The sequence below is a fragment of the Pinus tabuliformis genome, chromosome 3_1 (assembly GCF_031772625.1).
Source record: "Pinus tabuliformis cultivar Carrire ecotype Pingquan chromosome 3_1, CPIR1, whole genome shotgun sequence".
Lineage (NCBI taxonomy): Eukaryota > Viridiplantae > Streptophyta > Pinopsida > Pinales > Pinaceae > Pinus > Pinus tabuliformis.
The window spans coordinates 227,561,370-227,581,395 of NC_142301.1; positions in this window are offsets into that span (position 1 = coordinate 227,561,370).

The window sequence follows — 20,026 nt, forward strand, 5'->3', positions numbered from 1 at the left end:
GGTGTAGAAAAATCTACCCCTGAGTTGTCTAAATAATTGGTTAACGAAAGGTACCAAGTAGTACTTGTAGGAGGACTATACAAGATAGATTCACGCTCCCTGAGTTCAATAGTAAGTTGATCTTCAAGGTTAGAGACGCCTATTTCTTCCTCTGGAGCAAGTTCTTCGATAGCAATCAGACCAGTAGGAAGATTTTCGGTGATAACGCGTTCTACTCTTGGTGAATCCGGAACACTAGAAGTCGAAGTAATAGGTTCAGATATTTCAGGTTCTTCGCCTGTATCACTAGTAGACGAAAAACTACCAACAAGCTCAGAAACTGTAACAGCTTCAAGATTATAACCTGTCTCTAGACCTTGGTAATCTGAATGGACTACCAAGGAAGATTCTCCTTCTTCAGGTGAACCTACTCTACTGCCACTAGGAGGAGTTACAAGGACCTTCAAACCTTCTAGATTACCGGGGTCGTCTCGAGGAGGTTCACCCCTAAGTCTACGGGATCTTCTCAACAATTCGGCCATAGAAACAACTTCAGGAGACTAGCCCCGAAGTCTACAGGATTGTCTCGGTAATTCCGCCACAGTTAAAAACTTTTAACTACTACACACGAAAACAAAGTAAAATCTCAAATCAAACCACCTAAAGTCTCTAAAGAACCAAACAAATTTGAATCACATGCCTAAAGAATCTAGGGCGTCAAACCAAGCACAAACAGTAGCCTTCCAGACCAAAAACGCTAGTTGGAGATGAAACCCAACATCGCCGGATTCAGTACAGAAGTGGCGGGTGGAACAGTTACCCCGGCAACCTGCTTAATGAATAGACCGGCACAAGTTCCTCCACTTTAACCATCTCGAGTGAAGTGAACCCCCCGGAAAATCCAAGTGAGTCTAGCCGATGTCTGCTCCAGGTACAGTGGGATCTTCCCTCCACCATCACCTCGGTAGAATCCTAAAGATAATGGTCACTAAGGTTACCAACTGCAAAAAATGCACCTGGGGGAACAGTCTACACTCCGACAGCATGCAACGGCAGAGTATCAAGCTCAATCCCCTTGCCGGTTCCTTGACAATAATCCAAGGTTTACCGACAAGTGACCCCTGGCTCCTCGACAATGGTTAATCCGAGGTTTACCATTTGTAATACGTGCGTGTCTGGCGTCGTTCCCAATAAGGGGGGATTGATCCCCTCACTGGTTCGGACACGAGCTCGTGCTTCTCCTTTAAGAGGAGCTTTCCCAGAGTACAAATGAGACAATTGGATTTATTCTATCACAAGATAAGTTACTTGTTTGGTTTTGTTGTCTTGGAGAGTTAATTACTCTCCTACTCCAAGACACTAGCCTGATCTAAATTGGTCTTTCAGAGCCCTAGTAAATAAAATTTACTACGTTGATTTTACTTTAAGCGTTAATTTTATGGTTTTTCTTAAAGACAAAAGGTAGCGGAAGTGAAACCAATGGTGTGTAGACTCGACTCAAACCACTACAAAGATGCACCTAGGATGATTTACGTTACTTTTCTCTTTCAATGAAATTCCTAACTAAGAGAGTTGAGAAATGAAAATTTTATAGAAAACAACTTTCTTAGTAAAGACAATCAAAGAAACAATTCTCTTTATCTTTCCAAGCATACAAACATGACCACTCCGTACGTGCACGAAAAACTCTTTTTCTTTCAAAATTCTTCAAAGCTACTTGAAACAAAAACTTTTCAAAGGAGATGTTTTTGTATTTTCTTTTATTTAATAAAGCATATAAATCTATTTTAACGAAAATCAATCTCAAAAGTTATAAAATCTATGAAAACTTGACTCACAAACAAATCAAAAAGAAATTTACTCTAAGAAAACCTAACGAGGCAAAAGCCTACAAGGATGATTCTAGGTTGTTTTACTTGACCACAATCAAGTCAAGGACCAGCTAATGCAGAATCAAAAGACCAGTCAAAACAAAACTCAAATCTTTTTGTTCTTTTATAAAATGGAATTCAATAGTCAATTAACAAGCACTTCGAAATTTGCCAAAGAGATAACTCAAAGGTAAGTTACTCTCACAGGTAGACTTTATGACAGGTCTGACTTCTAAGAAGGCTGACAAAACCAGAGAGATCTAAGGCTTGACAACTTCTACCGCTAAAGTCACTACAAGACCTACTCAAAAATCAAACCCTAAGGCTTAAACTTCTATGAAATCCACTAAAACACTCAATGCTATCGAAACAAGTTCAGGTGAAAATTATTGACAAGAGATTAATGGATCTGGGCAGTAAAAACTAATAAAAAGCAAAATCCAAGAGAAAAAATGCAAAAAATGGAAATTTCTTAATTTTTAGCAGGGGACGCAGGCAACCGGTTAAGCCAGGTGCGGGCCCGCTCTATGCACACAACAACAGTGCGTACAAAGACGCACTGTGCAATACTCAGAGGGTGCATCCTACTGAAAAAATAAAGAAAAGCTAAATTCAAACTAATCCTAAGCTAACCCACCCAAAAACAAAGTCACAGAGCCAAAAACCAAAAAATAAATGACTTTTCTCAGATCAAAGTTGCATACAAAGGAAAAGACTTTCACATCAATGGAATCCCCAGCAGAGTCGCCATTTTGTTAGGCGGAAAGAGTCGATAGTGCGGACACAACCAACCTCCCTAGGAGCCTAAGACTCTCTAGTGACAAACAAGACAAACAAGAGCAATCCTTCTCTAAACATGCATTTACTATATAAGACATCAAGTGTTTAGATCCTACCTGTAGTCCAGCGCTGTTGTAGTAGTCCAGCTCCGCTGATCCGGATGAGCTCCTCCTTCACTTTGAAACCTGCATACACTAATAATCAAACGATTAAATAGCACTTGATAATCTCATAGAATAAAACATATTTAACACATAGACCAAGGAGTACATGAAACAACTCATAAATAACAAGTTATTGAGAAGAATGGACTCATTTGCATTAATAGGAAACAAAAGGAACAATTACAACCTGAGCCTTGGGGTTGTGCAAGTCCCTCCCAGGGTCCATCAAGAGTTCTCCTTTACTTTGACAAAGCTCACCCACTTCCAAATAGAACAAGCAAAGATGGAAATCTCTCCTCACAAGATTCTAAATGGGAGTCCTAATTCTAGCAGCATCTACCCTTAGAAATCTTTAGCTTCCAACCTCCCCTCCTTCTGGCCCAATGCCTGTATTTATAGTTCTCTAGAGGAAGTTATTCAGGTCCACCATCAATGGGATAATCCCCTCTATGGATGGGATAGCTCCCTTATTGATGGGATAAGTTCCTCTTTGATAGGGGTACATGAACCATCTGGAGGCGCTCAATACACATCGAACAAGCTTCTAGAATGCTCTAGAAATGACCACAAGTAACTTTTTGAAGATGAAACTTGCGCATTTTGACCTTTACAAGGGGACGCACCTGCCCCTTTACATACAGAGCGTACAAGTACGCAGCTTTTGTGAACATTGGGTGCGTACCTGCAGGTAAGGTTGAGAGAACCTGCGTACCCAGAGATAAATACGTTTATAAAGACTTTCTCTCTTTTTGGAGTTTGACATGGAGAGCAGAGGCATAAGACTTGCCCAGGAGGATAGCATGACTGTTGATAGAGCCATACTAACTGTAAATAGTCATGGTGACATTTTTTACTGTAACACTCCGTACACATGGGCCACCCAAAATGAACAACAACCATTGGATCTAGATCTTCCAGATCAGCGTTGGAGACGCGTTAAGCAATTAAAAGGTGGACCTGATAGAATTATAGGAAGGATTTATGGGTATTTGAAGTTCGGTGAACAATGTTTTGGCAGACTTTTCCCGTGTTTGCACGTATTTCTCTGTGTAAACAGAGAACATCTATTTCTGGAATTTCAAAGGCCTGATGGTCCATTCCATTACAGCACAGGTAGCCACCTTCCCTGAAAGCGTTAACAAATGATTGTTAAATGCTAAGAAGGGGATTTGAGTTGATAGAGGCCAAGAGTCGAAGAGCCCGAAGGGGAAAATGAACAGACAATCACCGGTTGGCTTAAAAGCGATGAATGTTAGAGACAGAGGGGGTTGTTTTTGGAGTTGTTTCTGAAACTGAGCATAAGCAGAAAGCGAAGCCAAAGGGGAAGCTAAGGCATAAGAGAGCAGTGCAAAAAGGAAATAGCCAAACAAGCAGAGAAGAAAGCAAAAGCTGAAGCACACATAGCCAAGGGAGTCACTTGGAGTTCAAGTGGAAAGCCAGAGGGCTGTAAACTGACAGAGAGTTGAAGAAGCCAAAGCCAAGAGCCAGAGACAGAGCCAGAGCCAAGAGCGAAAGTAAAGAACTAGAGCTGAGAGCCAGATCCAGAGCTAAGAGCCAGAGTGAGAGCTGAGAGCTTCAAGAATAAGGGGATAAAATGGTTTCTGAACCCATTATTTCTATGTAAAATAGCAGGAGTTGAGCCAAGAGCTTGTAAAAAGGACTTACACCATGATCCCAAAGAGCCTAGTTGAGTTGACTAGAGCTCATGGAGACATAGCCCAGGAGTTTTGGGTGAACTCCTAATTAATATTATTGTTCTGTGTGTGTTTTATTGTTGCATTGTCTCTGCTACTTCATTCACTCTTATATGTATTTATATATCAGTCCAAGCACATCAACTTACAACACAACAACAAAATTTAAAGCATATAATCAATTAAAAATGAACACTAGTATACACCTATATTTTCAAGCATTTTAATTCCGCATTGGTTAATCAATAAGACTTGGGAATAAATAAGCTTTGGAAGTGAGAGAGGTTCTTGTAAGGTTTACAAGAAGCCTTCAAAGTCCCATTTTCAAATCATTTATAGAATACTTTAGAAAGTTCTTTGAAGAATCAACATACTGATGTGCTGATAGAGGAGGGAAAATCAGAGCAGCATACTAAAGTGTTTCCAGAGAAGGAAGAAGAGGCACTGAGGCCTTATGTTCTTTATTTTAATAAAAAAATATTGAGTGAAGGTTTTTTTGCAGATGCTGGAGGAAATTTGGCACAGATGAGCAGCCAAGTAAAGATGGAAGAGGAAGATTATGTGGAATTATTTAATCCATGGAACAACGATATTATGTTGTTGGAAAGAATGTTAGAGAATCAAGATTTGATGCATAAAGAGTTAGCCATGAAAGAGAAGGAGCTTGAAGAGATGCATGATGTGAAGATGGAAGAGCTAGTGGACAACAACAACAAACTGAAGTAAAGAGAAAGAGGTAGCAGTAATTGGGAGAGTATGTACCAGCCCAAGGATATGCTGGAGATAGAGATTGAAGAATTATGGAAATTAATGGTGAAGCAGTCAATATGGAGAAGATTGGAAAAAACAGGAAGAATGAGCAATGAGAATTTGAAATTGATTGACAAGGAGAGGAAGATGATACAGAAGATAGCAGACATACAACAACAATAAAGGAGCGGATCATTTGGACAACTACAAAGCAGAGTTTGGGACCCTTGAGGTTTTCTATCAACATATGTAGACACCTGATCTGGAGATCATGGTTATTTTAACCTTGGGGGTCTGATGGAGGAGAATTTGGCTCATTAATTTCATTATATTTTAGTAGACATAGGGGGTCTTGTGTTTTAAGGTTTTTGAGTGATTTTAATAAGAGATGGTTAGAATAGGAATTAATTAGATATTGTGAGGCATATTGTAGATGTTCTCAAATGTTGAAGAGCATGAGAGATTTAGGTTAGTTAATATTCCATAGGGATTGAGAGATTTGAAAATCAATTGTAAATCTTAGATTACGAATTGGTTTCATGATTTTTAGAACTAGAGAGGACCCTTAGGGATTAGTTGAGTCAAAAGTGGACTTAGAAGATATTTAGGAATTAGTTCAAAAGATTAAGGATCTGAGCCGAAATGGGTTACAAAACCTTTTGTATAAATGTAAGCCTAAAAGGAATAGAGAGAGTTAGTCAAGTTAGCAAGTTTGTTAGCGAGGGAGTTAGAGAGATTAGATAGGGTTTGATTGTAGCCTACGGGCAAGAAAGGAAAAATGCCACTGATTATAAAATCAAGCCAGAGAGAGAATCATTATGTAATTATTTGTTTATACATATACAGAGAATTTACTTCTGAATTGAGCAAGTGTGGATTGATTAATGAAATCATAAATTATGTGTGAACTAGAGTAATTCTACATAGTATATGTATGTAGGTGGAATTAAAGCAAAACACAGAGAAGAAGTGGAGTATGAAGGATCGTGATCTGATCATTGAATTTGTTTGAAGGATCAGAGTTGAAGTTCATGTGTGATGGTAAAGATTGTCTAGGCTAGTTGGAAGCGGACGACACGATAACCGTTGGATTGAGATAGGAGAATAAAGGGTGGAGATTGGTTAGGATAGTTGGCGTGAGCTATTACGCGATAACCGTCGGATGAAGTAATGAGATCAATGATGGAGGTTGAATGCGCTAAGGAGAGCATCAATATATGTGCAAAGGTTTGTGGAATGGCGGAAAGGTAAGGTTTACGTGTGGTTATGTAATATTTCTATTGTATGGGAATTATAATAGAAATATGTGAGATTAATATATTATGGTTTAAGTTTGAGTTTAACCAAAGGCTAAAGACCATGGTATGGTTGATAAGTGTGAGAGATTAAAACCAGAGTTAAAAGGGTATGGTTAATATGTGCAGGTAACATGAATTACCCTAAGATTATAAAGGTTTGTATAAGGTTCCGCTCAAAGGGTTATTAAATTTCAAACTTTGGATAGTTAAGTCAAACGTTTCCGCTTAAGCATTTAATTAAGGGCATTAAACCTTGGTTTAAGAAGGTTTTACTGGGCAAAAGTATTAAAGTTCCTGGGACATGTATATGACATGCATTTTATATGCATACTATGGGTGTAGATGCATATTTGATGCATCACCTACAAATCATATTAAGGAAAAATACAAAAATTATGGAAAAATAAAATGATCAAACATATGCTAACTTAACTAAATATATTTTGTATTCATATGGTTGATAAATACATAGTTCTTCACATCGGGAAGGCAATTTGTGCTTAACAAATGTAAGTATTCCTAGATACGCAATTAACATGGAGGCTTATATTTATATGCAACATGTTATAATGATTCTTAGCTATGCATTTAACATGTAGGTTTTGATTTCTATGCAATGTGTTAGAACGATTCTTTGTTGCTCAGGCTGATCGACATGGGAGGGTCCTGGTGTTCTAATTACATTTAACCAAAACTAAACACATCATAGCAATACAAAATCAATTAGTAGCTAAATTAAACTAAGCACTAGGGAACACTAGCTATGTGACCTTGTTTTATTTTGTAATTATCTTTTTTAAATAGTTGTGAAGTGGAAAAAACATTCATTTATTCAAATTTTTGTATATCAATCATTTTTTAATCACATATGTAAATTTTATTTAAATAATTTAAAATGATGTTTGTCTTTTCAATAAATATATATGTAAAAATTATTTAATTAATTTAAAATGATGTTTGCCTTAAAAAATTTAGTGAGATGATTAATTTAGTTAACCCTAAGGGCTGAAATTATATTTGACTTTTATTTGAATTATTTATTATGATATTTAATTCAAAATATTAATTTATATTTAAAAATATATTTATATTATTTTTAAATCATATATGTTATATATTTGGAAATAAAACAAAATATAAAAATAGAGATGCACACACAAAAGAAAAGTTTTATTACACTCTACACATCACATAGATACATCACATATTTATGGTGCTAGTGAGATCCAACTGATTCCAAAACAAGAAGATTGGTTTTTGAGGAATTATCTCAACCAAATATACCTATTATTGTAAGAGCTAGTTTCAAGTCTCCCCTTTAACACTTACATTATTAATTAAACCACATATATAAATAACACATATTACAACAATATAATTGGTCTTTGTCTCACTGATCTTCATCAGCACTCACGTCCATTATGGAATCCCATGAACACTGCTCTTTCTTCATCCACTACTTTGAGTTTTCACTTAAATCCATTTAACACATGCTTTCCTCAGACCATCATTGATGAACTTTGAAATATCAACAATATTGACAACTCGTCTCATCGGGGCTTCCACGTTAAGAGTTGTCAAGTAAGGAACCATCCCATGGACCAATCACCATCTCTCAGATATTCCGCTTTCGACTATACATCAGTTGCTAGGAAGATAGTCTGAATAGTGAGTGTGTTAAAAAATTGATTAAAAAACTTGACCCGTTTCACACACATGGATCTCATATTGTTACTTGTAGCCATTTCTCAGGGGTTTTTGAGTGCCACGGACAACAAACCATAATATTGTAAACACAACCAAACTAGTGATGTGTTCAAAGGTTTCCAAATGCCAAGAAAAACTAATTCAAACTATGCAAAATTATTCATTAATTGGTTTTGCACCAAATATAACTTACAACATACATCACTGACAGCTTAAAAGAGTATGAGAGGATCTGCATTAACTCATCATCATTATCATAATACAAGAAGTCCTCAAAATTTTCTTCTGGCAAGTCTTCAGAAGTAGCTATGTTAGCAGATTATTTAAACTTTCCATTTAAGATATCTTTGTCATGGTTCATACAACTCAATGTTGTGTGTCCATGTTTTTGGCAATAAAAACATTTCAATGAATTCTTGTTTTTATGGACCTTGTCCCCAGAGAATAGCGCCATCTCAAGTTGTGAGTTGTTCTCTGCATCACCTATTTTTATTTTCTTTTTTTCTGGTAAGCGAGTTTCTACCATTTCATCTAAGGATTTGGAAGAAATTTGAATTAGGGTAAAAATAGCATTATCATAATTGGAAGGTAAATTGTTTAACAGAATAGCCTTAGCATCTTCATCTATTTTCGTTCTAGTTTTAAAACTATATTATGAGTGATTTTAAATAATTTATATGTGTATACAATGATATCTCCTCATGCATCTTAAATTTCAATAACTATAATTTCAAGGTGAATTTTGCATTCACGACCTTTTCCCCAAAAATTTGGCTTAGCTTTTCCCATATTTGTGCAGAAGATTTTTCTAGGTCTATAAGATGAAGTTGTGAGTCTGACAAAGAGAAGCCTATAAAATATTTAGCTTTCTCTTCTGTTTTCAGCCAACCAGCTAATTTTTTTGGATCTTGGGGTGTTGGTTCTTTTCATTTTACTAAACTCCATAAAGGTTTATGCATTAAATTATTTTGGAATTTAACCTTCCAGGTATGGATGTTTGACCCATTGAATTTCTCCTCCATATTTTAAAAAATAGTTACTACAAAATTATTACCTGAGCCCTACTTCTTATGACACTTGTGAGATCTCACAATTGGCTCCACTCCTCGACTGACAGGTCTAATGACTAGGTCCACTTCATGGTTGAATGAAAGAGAAAAAACAATTGAGATCATAATGTGGCACTCAGCAAATGATTCATTGTAAATATTCTTGGGAGAAGTGACCTACTCATATGTAAGTTCTAAAGTATTCCAAAATTTCAAATTATTTATAAGGTCGATTGGTTCTTGTTTTAATCTGACGTAAAAAATTTGGAGAGTGATCAGACAATTGGGTTTACAGAAATGTGTATCAAATGTTGCCTACAACATAGTGAATGGGGAGTGTACGCCAATGATCGATCCATCTTCCCCTGTTTACATTACTATTAGTGATGGACCAAATTCGGAAGGCCTCACAACCAACTTTATTAAACCATAACCCAAATATTCAGCATTTCGTGAAGTTAGTTTTGATGACGTGATCCTATAAATTAAAAATTCGACACATGCTTTCTACCACTATCATCACAATTAAGATGGGGATGCTATAGTAGGCGATTCCAGAGAGGCCAGGAGGTAACTCCTCAACTGAATTATATTTATTCATTAAGATTACTCATGGTTATGTACAGGAGGGAGTGACTATTGGGCTTCAGCTCCCGATGACTCTTCCTTTTCCATTATTTACTATTTACATTATTTACAAATGTTCACCAATCCCAATGATTATGTGTCAACATTCCCCGCCTTAATCTTAAGGGATGTTGGTGAGTCCAAGCATCATTTTGAATCTTCCAAACTTTTCTCTTCCAAGCACTTTAGTGAAGACGTTTGCAATCTACTCATTACTGGACCAATGGTGTAGATGGATTGTCTTGGCCTCAACATGATGTCTAATCAAATGGTATTTTGTATTGATGTTCTTTGTTCGATCATGGAACTTTGGGCTCCTGTCCAACTTTATTGGAGAGGTGTTTTCAATCATGAGTGGAGTTTAATGTACTTGTTTTACCTGCAAATATTCCAGAATTTTCTGGAGCTGCACAATTTATTTAGTTGCCTCAACAGCTGCCACATATTCTACCTCTATTGTGGAATCTGTTGGAACTAATTGTTTGTGTGATCTCCAGGAGACAACTCCTGATCCAAGACTCATAGCATAAGCTAAATTAGATACCCTTGTTTATTTTTCTCTATCGAAGTCTCAATTAGAGTATACAATGAATCTAAAGTCGCCAACCTATGTATATTGAGTCCAAAGTCTCAGGTTCCCTTCAAGTGTTTTAGAACTATTTTTGCAGCAGGCCAATGTCCCTCACAAGGACTTTTCATAAAACTAGATAGGATTTCAACAGTAAATGAAATATATAATCTCGTAGTAGTCAGGTAGTTGAGACTTCCTACAAGTTGTCTATACCCTTTTGCTTCCTTAAATTCATTTCCTTCAATGTTTGTGAGCTTTAAGTTATGTTCCATTGGAGAAGTCAAAGGATTGCACTCAGCCATGCCAAAATTGTTTAACAGATCTCCAATGTACTTATTTTGAGAGAGGAATATATGCTTCGGATGTTGAGTTACTTCAATACCAATATAGTAGTGAACATAGCTCAAGTCAGTCATTTCAAAATTGTTCATGAATTCCTTATTTATGGATGCAATGTATCTCACATGGTTCCCTGTCATCAAAATATCATCTGCATATACCACAAGATATACAATTTTTTTGACAACTTTCTTGACAAACAAAGTTGAATCATCAATATCATAATGTTTGAAGTTGAGTTTCAGAAGATACTCAATTACCTTCTCATACTAGGATAACGGTGCTTGCTTGAGGCCATACATGGATTTCACAAGTTTACATACTTTATGTTCACGTCTCTTCACAACAAATCCTTCTAGTTGGGACAGAAAAACATTTTCTTTTAGATCTCCATTCAAGAAAGCATTTTTTACATCCATTTGATGGAATTTCCAATCATTTTAAGCTGCCAAGGCGAAAAGTGTCCGGATGGTAGCCCATTTTGCTATGGGGGGAAATTCTCCTCGTAATCGATCCTTTCCTTCTGTGAAAAACCTTTTTCCACAAACCTAGGTTTGTTCTTGTCAAGTGAGCCATCAAATTTATACTTGTTCTTGTAGACCCACTTGCAGCCAATTGGTTTGGTTCCCAATGGAGGATCAACCAACTTCCAAGTGCCATTCTTTATCAAGGCATCTTACTCCTTTTGCATCGCTTCTTTCCATTCTTCATGAGAAGTGACTTCTTTGAAGGAAGTTGGTTTAAAATCTGTAGCCAAATTCAGTTCACAATAATAAGAAACATCCATATCAATGAGTGAATCTGAATCATATACATCACCTTCATTTTGCCTGGTTGAATTTCTTGTTCTTGTCTTTCCAACCTCATAAGGATGAACACTTTCAAGTGTCTTTGTTATCTATGTTGGGAGACCTTTCTCAGATGGTACAGGCCGCTCAGTTGACTAATTTGGGACTAAATCAAGATTTAGTCTCCCAATTCTGTCAATCACATCAATCAAAGTATCATTAGTGGTTAGAGATTCATGTGGGGGAGAGAGTGCATCAGAAGAAGATTCCAAAAAATGATCTAATATAGGAATTCTCCCTTCAATATGTGGAATTCAATTATGAAATTCAGCAAATGAGTTTTCATGACTGAATCTATCCAAGGGATCAAGTTGTTGCTCAAAAACATTGTCATCTTTAGAAGATTCAAGGAAGATTACATCTCTAGATACAACAAAATTCTTATTAAATTCATCATAGAGACGATATAATTGGGAGGCATTTGAATACCCCAAGAAGATACACTTACAACTACTTACACCAAGTTTGTTTCTTTTTACCTTTGGTATCAAGGCATAATAGGTGGAATCGAAGACCTTGAGATGCTTTACCGAAGGAATGTGGCCATACCACATTTCATAAGGAGTCTTGTTTCTAATAGCATTAGATGGACATCTATTCTTTACATATACAACACATAGAACTGCATCAGCCCAAAACATCAATTTTACATTCTTGAAAAACACCATGTAACGTACCATATTTAAGATCTTCCTATTCATTTTTTCAGCTATTTCGTTCTATTGGGTATTACAATGCACAGTTGTTTGATGTTTGATCCCATGCTAGCGAAGGTAGTTTTCAAATTCATTTGAAGTGTATTCTTTTCCATTATTAGTGTGAATAGAGCCAAGATGAGATTGTGCATCAGTTTCAATCCATGTATGAAATTAGTTGAATGTTTGAAGAGCATCAGATTTGTTCTTAAATAAATAAACCCATCACATTCTAGTGCAGTCACCAATAAATGTCATCATATATTTATTTCCATTTGTAGAAGGAATAGGCATTGGACAACATAAATCTAAATGAATGATTTCAAGTTTTATATGTGCTCTGGAATGCGAATCATGAAAAGACGGTTTGCTATGCTTTCCTAGAATAAAAGCATCACATTGCTTAAGTTTCCTAGGAATTGTAGGAAAACCAGTAACACCATTTTTCTTCAACAAGCGAAGGTTTTCATAGTTCAACTGTCCAAATATAGCATGCCATAAAATACTTGATGGAAATGTACCTTCATCGTAATGAGAATTGTATGAGAAATTTTGTGCATGAGAAGAGCTACCTTGCAGCTTCAAAATTCTTTCTTCTTCTATCCCCGTCATGAAAAGTGAGTGGTCTGATGCTTTTCTCACCTCAACCCTGCTATCAAACATATGAATGGAGTTTCCTTGCTGGAAGATGTGGACCAAGGAAAACAAGTTTCTCCTTAGTTGTGGGAGATATAAAACATCATTTAGAAGAAAGTCCGGAAGACCAAGAAATTTAAGTCTGATTGTGCCAAACCCTGATGGCTTGAGTTTTAATTTCTCTACAAAGTATACTACTCCATCAACATTGTTAGTAAATTCTTCAAGAAAATCTCTTCTAAAATTCATGTGGAAAGTTTCTCCTGAATCAAGCAACCAATCATTTTTCCAAGAAGCAAGTGAAGCATTAAACAAGTCTTCTGTTACTCCAACATTACAATGTTCCACAACATAGTGAGTGGATTCAGGTGCTTTAAATTTCTCTTTGTCATTGGTTTTACCTTTGGCTTGATTTCCTTCCTGCTCAATTTTGTCCCAAGGTAACTTACATGTGGATGCATCATGTGATCCATATTTATTGCAACATATGCAATGAAGATCATATTTTTCTCCTTGAGAGTGTCTACCCCCCTTGCCTTTGGAATTTCTTCTTCCTCTTCCTCTTTGACCACCTCTTTCTCTAGAAGAATCTTGAGCATGGTCCTTCTTTCTATGTGCAAGACATACAACTTCTTCAGAATATTAAGGAGCTATCTTTTCAAAAAATCCTTCTCTCTCTCAACAAATTTTTTTAACAAGGGAGTCAAAGGTAATATCTTTGAGTTTTCCATTTTCTTGCAATGACTCAATATAATTTGGATAAGTGGGATAAAGTGCCTTGACAAAAATTGTAAGAGGAATGGATAGTTCAACATTAATGACTTTTATATCGTACATAATAGATCTTACTTCTAATGCCAAAGCAAGAGGATCATCATCTTTTAATTCAAGACTGAGCAATTTAATCATTAATTGGACAACTTCAAGTTCAGAGTGCGAGTCATAGACTTCATTCCACTTATGTAAGGCTTCAAAAGAATTTGCAAATTGTGGAATATGGTGACTCACCTCTTCATTTACAGACGTTGCAATCAATGCATAAGCCTTTTTGTTTTTGTTTTCCCAAATGGATAATTCCTTGTCTAAGGTAGGCTTTGCACATTCATTATCTCCCTCCCCTACACAAACTCATTTCCACAACTCATTGAAAATATGAGTGTGTTTGAGCTTTCGAGACCACTCAAGATAGTTATACTTCCCGGTTAGAACCACTCCCACAACAGATATCAATGAATGCATTTTAAAATATGTGTACTATCAAAAAAAAGTACGTCTACTACCAATAAACTGTAAGAAATTGCACCTCTTCTCATAATATGTGGAAAAAATTCACTATGATATATTAAAATAGAGGTATTATTTGTGTGAGGTGTATATGGGGAGGGTGTATATAGGGAGAGTGTATATGGGGAAGCGAGTATGGGGGAGGGCTTATGTGAGGGGAGGGTTCAGGCCCCATGATTTGGATACCTATATTATTCAATGTCATAAAGTATTAACAACACAATGTATTAAAACCAATAGTGGGATTGGATACCTGCATTATTCAACGACACAACACAGTAAAGTATTTACAACAGGTGGATGCAAGGAGGATGGGTGGCATTGTGGAGGGGTCATTTATATGGAGAAGTCAACGTATGACCGATGTGTTTTGAGGGGAGGTGGTATTAGCTGTGTGGGAGGAGGTATTAGTTGTGTGATATTGGAGGAGGCAATTTGGAGGTATTCTGGAGCATATGACTAAGAAAGAGGCATGATGGGAGAAGGCAACTAGTGATATGGTAATTAGATTAGGGATGTTTGTGGAGTGTGGTATGGCGGTTGATACCGTACGACACACAAGACATAGTATATATGAAACCAGTATGGGGAGGTGACGATGAGGATATACCATGTAATGGAAATTTTCACAACCGAGAAGTTACCAAGGACCACGCTTCCAGTTTGGAGGGAGAGTGATCCAGATTTAAGTAGGAACGCAATAGATTATAGAGATAACCATAAATACAGAGATGCGATAACCATAAATACAAAGATGCAGCGGAAATAATACTTCATTTCATTACTGTAAAATACTGAAATATGCTTACAACCAGAAATGGAAATAAACTAGCTAGGGCGATGGTAGCTATCTCTGAGAAGAGATGTGCGGCTACATGCCTCTGAACTGTTCCGAACTGTGTTACAATGAGGCTCGAAGGCCTATTTATTGTTGAGAAACAATGGAAAACCCTTCACATCCCGAAACCTAACCCTTGGAAGATGAAACGCCAAATTGTGGGCCTCGTTTGGGTAAATTGGTACATCAATTTCCCGGGGTCGTAACTTTGGCATATGATCTCCGTTTGATGCGCACGATAGCTCGTTAGAAAGATCTATCCGAGTACTACCACTTTGGGAAGGGCAACATCGGTCTATAGACCCATGTTGCCCCCAGATTTCCCAAAAAACGTCGTTTAGGGCCTCAAAACGGCTCCGGAAGTTCAGGACCCGAAAAACTGCTAAAAATAGTAAACTGTGCTACAATTAAGGAAACTGAAAATGCTGAGAAGGACAATGGTGGGGGTCCAGGTGGACTTGGTAGGTGGCCACCAATATCCACCTGGATCATTCCTCCCCCCTTAGGAAGCAATGGTCCCCATTGCGTTGAGCTCCTCCATGAGATGAGGAAACTTCTGCTGAACTTGTTCCCTGGTGAGCCACTTGCCCTGCTGAAGGAGTTGGCCTGCTTTGACAACTCGATACAGTTGGATATTCTGTTGGCGAGTGTTCTTGATCTGTGTGTCCATGATCCGATCAGTTGCAGCTTGTTCCATGCAATCTGGATTTAATTCTGTGGGTTTGAGCTGTTCTGCAATGTCGGATGTGTCTAGCAATGGTGGAAAGTATGGCCGAAGGCGGTCCACATTGAACACTGGGTGCAGGCCAAGGAATGGGGGAATGCTGAGCTCAAATGCATTGTCTCCCATAGCCTTAGTAATGGTGTAAGGACCATATCGGAGTGGTCTCAATTTCCGATAGGCTCCAGTAAGGCGTTCCTTTTGCAAATGCAACCAGACTTTGTCGCCCACCTGAAACTTGTGTGGCACCCGATGTTGATCATGTCGCTGCTTGTACTTGGCATTTGATTTCTCAAGGATGTCATGGACCTGCTGGCGAATATGTTGGATGCGCTCAATGAAGCTGGTGGCCTTATCTATTTCGGACTGGACATGAGCTGAATTCATGTGAGTAGCTGCAAGTGGCATGGCCACATCAATGGGGCATAGTGGCTGGAATCCCAAACCCACCTGAAAAGGGCTATGGCCAGTGGAGCTGTGAAGAGCTCGGTTGTAGCTGTGCTGAACGTAGGGGAGGCTCTCGTCCCAGGTGCGAGGATGCTTTGAGTTATACATGCGCAGAATGTGCACAATCATCCTATTGACAACCTCTGTCTGGCCATCAGTTTGAGGATGGAAGGCTGTGGACTTCGTGAGTTTGGTGTCCAGCATTGACCAGAGACTGGACCAAAAGGTGCTGAGAAACCGACTGTCCCGATCTGAGATGATAGACTGTGGGATCCCAAAGTGCACCCACACTCGTTCAAAGAAGAGTTTAGCAGTGGCTTCTGCTGTGATATTCTTCTTGCAGGCCATCATAATGGCCATCTTTGAGAACCAGATTTAAGTAGGAACGCAATAGATTATAGAGATAACCATAAATACAGAGATGCGATAACCATAAATACAAAGATGCAGCGGAAATAATACTTCATTTCATTACTGTAAAATACTGAAATATGCTTACAACCAGAAATGGAAATAAACTAGCTAGGGCGATGGTAGCTATCTCTGAGAAGAGATGTGCGGCTACATGCCTCTGAACTGTTCCGAACTGTGTTACAATGAGGCTCGAAGGCCTATTTATTGTTGAGAAACAATGGAAAACCCTTCACATCCCGAAACCTAACCCTTGGAAGATGAAACGCCAAATTGTGGGCCCCGTTTGGGTAAATTGGTACATCAATTTCCCGGGGTCGTAACTTTGGCATATGATCTCCGTTTGACGCGCACGATAGCTCGTTAGAAAGATCTATCCGAGTACTACCAAAAAACGTCATTTAGGGCCTCAAAACGGCTCCGGAAGTTCAGGACCCGAAAAACTGCTAAAAATAGTAAACTGTGCTACAATTAAGGAAACTGAAAAAGGAGAGGCGATGTTATATACCACTATGTACACTATAAAAAAGGTTTATGCATTCACGATATATTCCATCGACCATCAAACTTATTCAATGTTAATGGATTCCAGTCGTGAAAAAAGGAATTACGAAACACCTTCAATGCAGAATAAATATTGCAATCTTACCATCCAACGCAACACCTCTAGGTTTTTATGAAGCTCACCATCTTCAACGGTCTCACCAACTATTTGCAAATCCTCTCCACAATATTTTAACCAATGTTCCAACACTTCCACACCACGCAAATGCAAAGCTTCTATGAGAGTGATTCAACCAAAGGTTAACTCTTAAATCTTTGCAATAATTACAGAGATAATTCAATTGTGCATTGAATGTGGAGGATGGTCTGTCCAAATGAAGTTGATAGAGAGAAGAGAAAAGAGGGAGTTCATAAGGGGAAAAACTAAAAATAGAGACTCGCTTTGATACCATGACATGTCAAGAGGTAACTCCTCAAATGAATTATGTTTATTCATTAAGATTACTCATGGTTATATAGAGGAGGGAGTGACTCCTAGGCTTCACCTCCCGATGGCTCTTCATTTTCCATTATTTACTATTTATATTATTTACAATTGTTCACCCAATCCTAATGATTAGGTGTCAACAATTCCCAATGGTTTTATAATAGATAAACCAAAATTTCTCGATAAAAAAAGTTAGGTCATTTATCCTTTCTTTGAAAGCTAGTGCTCTTGCCTCAACAGTATCATGTTTCAATCTCATAGAGAATGTCTCCCTATGAATTGGTGTAACTATTAGTACATGGTTCCATAAGACACAAACCCATGGTCACCAAACAATGGTATGCTGCAATATGATAAGGATGACATAGAAAGAGCAGAGGCTAGTGGAGATGCTTTGTGCAATTCAACGGAGTCTAAACAGTTCATTATGAACCATAGGTCAAGTTGACTAGCCAAGTATGTTGTTGAAGCAATTGCAGAACATGTTGAGCGATCCACAAAAGCCTGTTGCTTCTTACAACTTTAGTATGGAACGATTATCATCGCTTCACTCCACTCTCCATTATAAATATTCCATGTTTCCTACTAATTCACACCGCTATAATTAAAGCTTTGTCTCTTAGCTAGAAATTAAAGAGTTTGGTCACCTCATAGTTTCAAACTTGTTTGATATCTACCTGGGCCCTATGTGAGGAGTAAACCCAAAGCTATCAACTCTAATACCAAGTAGAAAAACCTAAAGATGCACACACAAAGGAAAAGTTCTATTAGACTCTACAAATCACACAGATACATAACATATTTATGGTGCTAGTGAGATCCAACTAATTCCAAAACAAGAAGATTGGATGTTGAGAAAGTATCTCAACAACTCAACCAAATATACCTACTATAGTAAGAGTTATTTTAAGTAAAAATGATTTAATAAAATTAAGAAATATATTTAACTCCCAAATTATGTAGATTAAACAATTCAAACTCAAGTTTTTAAAAATCTTTGTCCGATTTTGATTAAAATTAGCCAGAAAAAATATCGTGAAAAAAGTCATTTCTCTTATAAATTAGACTATGCCTAGAATAATTATTTTTTAATAATATTTATATCAACTTTCAAACTTGTCTAAACAAGTAAAAAATGATTTTTTTAATTTTTTCTTTAATCTAAAATTATTAGTTTTTGAATTTTTTTTCAATGGCCCAAATGGATCTAGCTCACTCAAAAACCCAACACCAAAACTTTTGAAACTTAATAGCTATAACCAATATTTCCAAAAATTTCCACCAAATTTAGTAAAAAATGAAAAAGTCATTCCACCAAATTTAGTAAAAAACGAAGAAGTCATTCCACCAAATTTAATAAAAAACGAAAAAGTCATTCCATTGACGAGATGTGGTTTATTTATTTATAAATAATCTAACTAAATTTCAAAATATTACTAAATTCTAATATAAATATAATTATTTATTAAATAAATTAATAAAATTTTCAATTAACTTAGTTGGGAAAGTAATTTGGAAAAGAAATTGAATAAGGATGCCAATTAAATAAGGTATAAGTGATTAATTTAAATTGTTATTACAAAAAATAGGGGATTACAATTTCTTCAATAAATTTTATTGAAGAAATAAACTTCCGTACATCGATCTTTAACTCCATATCTAATAAGCACTAAGCGGGACCAAATATCTAATAAACATTTTAGAGTGAAAAGAGATGGATCTAGTTTGGTATAATTTGCCCCTTTAATTTGATATAGTCAAAATGTTAAGTATTAGATTACAACATCTCTGCCATACTGCTAGAAGCACCTCTAGGATCAATAATATTGTAATATTATTTTAAAATATGCAATTTAAAATAAAATTAACTCTATTAAGAATCAAGAGATTATACAGCTTGAGTGGGCCTAATGATTAAGAGCATGTGTTTCCTCTTGAGAGGTCACATGTTCAAAACCAGAGGGGACAGATTATGTATGATGGTTGGTCTGAGTCTACTTGTGATAAGTATTGGAGTTGAGGTGGGTCCCTTGTCCCACAAGCATGGGGTCTACTTGTGATAAGTATTGAAGTAATTAATTCAAAAGCCGGGGAGTTTACTCGTGATAAGTATTGGCCTAATTAATTCAAAACTTGGGGAGTCTACTTGTGATAATTATTGGAGTTGAGGTGGGTCCCTTCCCACGAAGATGGGGGTCTACTTGTGATAAGTATTGGAGTTGAGGTAATTAATTCAAAACCCGGGGAATCTACTTGTGATATGTATTCTCATACACCAATTTGGTCTACTTGTGATAAGTATTGGAGTTGAGGTAATTAATTCAAA